This window comes from Bombina bombina, chromosome 3, assembly GCF_027579735.1.
Source record: "Bombina bombina isolate aBomBom1 chromosome 3, aBomBom1.pri, whole genome shotgun sequence".
Lineage (NCBI taxonomy): Eukaryota > Metazoa > Chordata > Amphibia > Anura > Bombinatoridae > Bombina > Bombina bombina.
Genome location: NC_069501.1, coordinates 968535314 through 968542299, shown reverse-complemented (window position 1 = coordinate 968542299; position 6986 = coordinate 968535314). Strand labels below are relative to the sequence as shown.

Genomic DNA, 6986 nt, shown 5'->3' with positions numbered 1-6986 from the left:
TTTCTTTTACATATACTAATTCAAGCAGTGGAGATTCATATGGATTAGAACAGAAGTCAAAAATCACCTTGGTGATATATTATGTTTTTGAAGAACAAGCTTGTGTATTGGGAGGCAGTGGTAAGAGAAAATAAACAATTCTTATCGCAATCAATTAAAAAGTTACACAAAACACTTCAAAAATACAATACAATGTACAGTTACACTCATAATAACACCATCTTATACAAAATATGTTTTAAAAATATTGCGCAAAAAAGTTATAAGGGCTCAAATATATGAGATCTCGGTGAAAAAAAAAGGCAGACAAAGTACTTTAACATAGAGATACATACAGATACGTTGCTAAAGATGTATTTGTATGTATATAGATATGTTTAAATGTGTATTTACTGTAAATATTTCACATTCCAATGTTCTGCACATAGCAGAATATGTTCTAAGTATTTTTCAATAGATATTTCCATATATATCTGTATATACAGTCATGGCCAAAAATATTAGCACCCCTTCATTTCTGTCAGATAATGCACCACTTCACCCAGAAAAATGTTGCAATTACAAATATTTAGACATTCTCGTGTTTATTTATTTTGTTTATATTGGTATGACACAAAAAAGTGGGGAGAAAAAAAAGCCAAATCTGACACATTCCACGCAAAACTCGAAAAATTAACTGGACAGTTTGATACTCCTGTAATTTCTAATTAAACTCACCTGTATCAATTAACAGGTGCTGACAATATAGAAATCACAAAGAAGAGATATCTCCAGCTGTGATGAATTAAAATATCTTTATTTTTCACACAGGTACACATATATACAGCAATGTTTTTGGGCTAACACCTAGCCCTTACACATGCCTGACAAAAGTATCTAAAAGACAGTGCTTAAATAGCCATTTTAGGAGGTCTGGGAGAAAGACGGTCTTTACCCCAGTTCTCCTGCCATGTCTGTATGTATGCTTTATACTGAATATTAAAGATTGCTGTTTTTATATTTTCACTTCATTATGGTTCATGAGGAGTGCCTGCCTTTTCCCCTTTTCTTTTCTCTATTGATGCGGTCTGATCCACCACTTTGGCTACGGCACTCTGGATGACAAGGCTATACCTTCTGCCTCTTGACACTTCCGGTTCGTATAGTAACACGCTGAGAGCTGCGGCATCACCCACTACATAAATATATATTTGTTTAAAAAAACATCTGATATGTAGTAATACATAATTATGAATAAAGAGAACATATACCATTATGTTAAGAACATTTGAATATGAAATATTCATATTTTCATGTTTTGTTAGCGCAATTACGAAAATGTGATGGTATTTGCGTGATAGTCAGAGTTAGGTTCTTTTCCCACTTTTTTTTCTCCATTGACTTCAATGGGCATGCACACGAGATATTTGATATTCAGATTTTTGCGCTAGTCAGGTTACCACTTGCACAAAATACGTTTTTTTTAAACTTGTAATAGGAACGCAACCCGACTAGTGCAAAAATCTTACCTCTAGTGGAGTTTTCGCAATCGCGAAAATGCAATATACCGCGGCACTTGTAATCTAGTCCAGTATGTTTGTACTAGAATATCCCTTTAAATAAAAATGTAGAAGCATGTGACTGCATATGCCCCACCCTACATTTGACACATTTAAAGGGACAGTCTACAACAACTTTCTAACTTACTTTTATCATCAAATTTGCTTTGTTTTCTTTGTATTCTTTGTTGAAAGCTAAACATAGGTAGGCTCAAACTGATTTCTAAGCCGTTGAAATCGCCTGTTATCTCAGTTCATTTTGACAGCTTTTCACAGTTCCATATAGATAACATTGTGCTCACTCATGTGGAGTTATTTATGATCATCGCTGATTGGCTGACATTTAAGTCTGTCAAAAGAGCTCAGATAAGGGGGCAGTCTGCAGAGACTTAGATACAAGGTAATCACAGAGGTAGACAGTATATTAATATAACTGTGTTGGTTATGCAAAACTGGGGAATTTGTAATAAAGGGATTATCTATGTTTTTAATCAATAAAAATATGGAGTAGACTGTCCTTTTAATAATCAGTGCTGATCATTTTAGATTAAATTAATTTTACATCAAATAAAATAAAATATTTCTAACATAAGTATATTCAGAAAAACACATTGCTACATATCCTATGATACAATAAACTCACTTTATCTAGAATAAAAGGATCCCTATGGCATCCAATGTATCTGCATTTATTCTTCTCTATTACCACTTGTAAGCAATCCAGGCTTTCCAACAGGCTTAAATCTTAAAACCCCATTTCTTGAACATATAAACAATCCACTTATTCTCATAATCCCACAAAAAAAATGGCATCCTAAGTAGAATTAGAAGATGGCAAAACATAATGAAATATTATTTATAACATGACTTCCTTATACAAAAATGGCCTATTTCTCTAACTGTAGCAAACATAGACAAAACTTAATTTGGCCACTTGCAGTGTCTGTTCCTTTGACTTTCCAGTTAGACTTATTTTATCTATCTGCAGAAGTAGTTCAGATGTATAGGTTGCTTATTTTTGTGAATGATAATGAGATTTGGGCATTACTTTTTCCTATGAACTTGTGCTTTTGTTTGCAACAACAGTTGTAAATATCATACAAGGTGGATCAGGTCTGACAGACCTCGCTGAATACGGCGAGCAATACGCTCGCCATATTCAGCATTGCACCAGCAGCTCACAACGTCGCCCCCTGCAGACTTGCGGCCAATGGGCCGCCAGCAGGGGGGGTGTCAATCAACCCGATCGTACTCGATCGGGTTGATTTCCGGCGATGTCTGTCCGCCTGCTCTGAGCATGAGGTTATGTGCCTGATTTTAAAATCTGATCAGGGAGGGTTGCAACTCAGCTGCTTTCCGTAGCAAAATGAATGTAATATAGATGAATATAGAACTAAAGTTCAAGCTTTAATTGTAGGAATTTTTAAATTCAGAGGTTTAATTTTCTGTGGTTAATTACAAAACTAATTATTCAAATTGATAAAATGTTAATCTGCAGGATAAAATATTTTCAAAAAGTACAAATGTAAAATGACATCATAATAATGACACCTTAATTTTTTCATTTAAATATTTAACATGCACTAAAATCTATCTAATCTCTTAGGGCCAGATTACAAGTGGATCTCTATTGGAATGTCCCTGTTCGAGCGTTAACTGCGCTAGAAGTAAGCTTTTTGCGTGCGTCGTGTTGCACTTGTATTAAAAGTTGAAAGTAAAAAGTTATCACTTGCTTTAACCCGACACGCGTAAAAAGACGAATTTAGGATATTGTGCGCGCGATAACCGATTCCCCCATAGAATTTAATGGTGCAAACACAATTGCATATTCTCAAGTGCGCTAACTGGATAAGAAAATATGAATATTTTACATTCTAATGTTCTTCACATAGCAGAATATGTTCTATTTATTCATACATACACATTTCTACATTTATCTGATGGTATTATGGTACACTATATCTCTATATCTATATATATATATATATATATATATATATATATATATATATATATATATATATATATATATATATATATATATACTGTATATATATATATATATATATATATATATATATATATAGAGAGAGAGAGAGAGAGAGAGAGAGATAGGTATAGCTATATATAGATATATTTAGGAATATCTATTTAATATTTTATATCTAATTGAAAATACTTAGAACATATTCTGCTATGTGCAGAACATTGGGATGTAAAATATTTACAGTAAATACACAGTATAACACTTTATTAAATATGCATATTGCATAAATATGTTTTTACATGTTTTCATCTACTTGCCTGAAAAGGGCTCCAATGCACTTATATATGTGTCTATATATGTATACATATGTATTTATGTTTATATGTGTATATATGTCTGTAAATACATACATAAATATTTAAATACATCTGTACAGAGTTATAAACATATTATTTACATACATATACATATTTAGACATGTGTATTTATGTATCTTTATGTTAAAGACCTTAGCCTGTCTTTGTTTTAACACCTGCAACCTCATATCTTTAAGCCCTTATAACCTTTTTGTGTATTTTTTTTAGATAATTTTTATTAGATAGAGTTATGAATATAACTGTACTTTGTAATGTATTTTTGATGTGTCTTTTCCTAACTGTTAGCGTGCCACTCGTAATCAGGACCTTTATTTGTATACAGGACTCATCTTCTCTGTTCAGAGCACAATACTAGATAACTTTAACTTAAAGGGACAGGAAACCCCAACATTGTATTTAATGATTTGGATAGAACATAAAATTTTAAACAACTTTCCAATTTACTTCTATTATCAAAATGTCTTCATTATCTTGTTATCCTTTACTGAAGGAACAGCACTGCACTACTGGCAGCTAGATGAACACATCTAGTTAGCCAATCACAAGAGTCAAATGTGTGCAGACACAAATCAGCAGTTAGCTCCCACTAGTGTATGATATGTGCGTATTCTTTTTCAACAAGGGATACCAAGAGAATGAAGCACATTTGAAAATAGAAATGAATTTAAAAGTGTCTTAAAATTAAATACTCTATCTCTTTAATATAATGGGCATTTTAATAACACAATAAAACAATGAGGAAATACACTCATAGTAAATAGCACTGCATGACTCTATGGTTATCATATCCTTCACACATGAATGTGGGCAGCCAGTATTATTATAACATTAATCTTTTGTTGAAAGGTAAAGTATCAAGCATGTGACACTGTGAAACAGAGTAATACATTTCACAACATTTTGCAGTTATATACTGACCATACATTGTGGACAAGCATAATAATGTATCTGACACTCTGTGGAACAACTTGAGTTCATGAAACTGAATGAATAAAGGATCTCATAGTTCAAATATTATGGCAGAATTAAAGGGACAAAATTAGATAGGTAAATTTCAGCCACAAGCCTTGCAGACCCCATGCAGAATAAATCTGACATTTGGCAAGGTTGTGCGTCTGTCACTCCTGATTGACTGCTTGAGAGCTACAAGGCTAGTATACAGCAACTAGAACATTTACCTATATGTTTAACCTGTTTGTGTGGTTTAAACACATAGCTCAGTAATGCTCTAAGAAATTAGAGAATGTATTTTTTGCATAAAAATATTCCTTTAACTATATTATTGTAAACAAAGTGTGTGGGGTTCTCTTTCACACTTCCTGACTTTTCTTTGTCACTGATAAACAAGACTCATTCTTTATTTCAGTCAATCCCACATCAATATGTATAATGCTCAAATAGTCAGGCAACCTTGCAACCATATGATTTGCTTGCTGATCTTCACCATCAGAGGATAGGGTTAAATTCCATAAATTGCGCACAGAAGATGAGAGCTGAGCTGGTGTCCCTGTGAAGTGTTTGACGGCCGGCCAGACAGAGGCTCATTTCTCCTGGGGAGAGGGCGTTCCGAGGACTCACGATTCCCCTTCTATTTTTGGGGTCGACAAATCAACAAGCAACAGGTGCTGCCTTTAAAAGCAGTCATCAGAGCAGTATTGGTTACCCCTTCCAAGGGCATCAGAGTTTCCGCGTGTGTCACACAAACCTAATGTGTGAATCCTGAGGCCCTACAGGCTTTTGACAGCTATGATCTGCAGCAGAAACCTTATCCCTGCTTGACAAGTCTTCTGTTGCAATGCAACAAAAACCCTTTCACTGCTAAATGAGTCTGCTATAGCTCATTAGAATACAGTATTGACCATTATATGAACTCACATGTTGTTTAATATACAGTTATTTTATAGTAACATTTGTTTTTTGAATGCGATATTTGTGATTTAAAATTAAAAAAAAGTATTCTCATATTTTTGCCCCAAGAAAAGCCAAATCAAATTAATCTCAATTATATTATGTTAGTATTTATAAGGAATACAGCCAATATGTACCTAGAGAAACTTATAGGCCTAGATTGACTAAATCATAGTGATGTTCAAGAGAGATGCCTTTTTCTGTATTCACTTGAAACATCTAGCTTATATTAAATTTGCTGCAGCCTCTCCAAAGCCAGGTCAGAAGGATCAGCGGCAAGATTAACAAGAGTCATTAAAGGGGCTTCCGGTGGGTGGAGCAACGGGATAGCAGTATGGAGCTCCGTATCCCTCGCACTAATAATGGCTGCATATCACCGTTTTAAGGCTCCCACAGGCCATCCTTGCAGAACTGAGCCTCAGTGGAACAAAGGGGCAAAGAATCTTTGCGGCCAATGATCTGTGAAGAGTACAACACTGCCCTTACCACGGAAGCATAAAGAAGATGCCAGAAACGCAAACGCTCACACTGCCAAAGTTAAGTGGAAACTGGAAGGCTGGGCGAAGAAGCAGTCACTAATGACCATCAGAAATACAACACGGCTGAAATACCCTGACATGCGAGTGGTGATATATTCCATCATTCCTCATTTGCATGAGCACACGCCCTGAAAGAAAAATAGGCCTCCAAGAATCCCCCACACAGCAAACAAATTAACTCACTTTCATGGCATTCAGAATACTTGTGAACAAAAAAACACATGACACAGGTAGTCTCCAGGCACTCTCTGACGAATCATTAACACTCTGAGATTTATAGAATATTGCTACACAGGGATCTCAGCCACATGGGACTCACGCCATAATTATGTTACCAGGCTGTGAGGGAACGTTGTGGAAATATCTCCTCACCCTAAAATGGAGATGGAATTTGCTAAGAGCTATAAGAGACTTATGTACATGACACCCTAAGACAGCAGCCTACTCGTGCCCTAACTAGCCACAATACATATATATCTATGCTTTACTCCCGTTTCACACATGGTGGTGATTTGATTCAACACCCCAAATCTGAGTCCATGGGGCCGATTTATCATCGGTCTGTCTGACATGATCTGCTCAGCGGATCATGTCCGACAAACATTGCTGAATGCCGACAGCATACGCTGTCGGCATT

The 6986-nt window shown here is 35.1% G+C and overlaps 1 long non-coding RNA gene across 1 annotated transcript; it reads right to left on the bottom strand.

Annotated features, from left to right (window-relative positions):
- Nucleotides 1–567: 567 nt before the first annotated feature.
- Nucleotides 568–5425, bottom strand: LOC128651998 (uncharacterized). Its single transcript, XR_008401243.1, has 2 exons — nt 5313–5425; nt 568–1174 (listed from the first exon to the last, which is right to left on the bottom strand). It is a non-coding gene; the product is annotated as an uncharacterized LOC128651998 (long non-coding RNA).
- Between the last annotated feature and the right edge of the window lie 1561 nt (nt 5426–6986).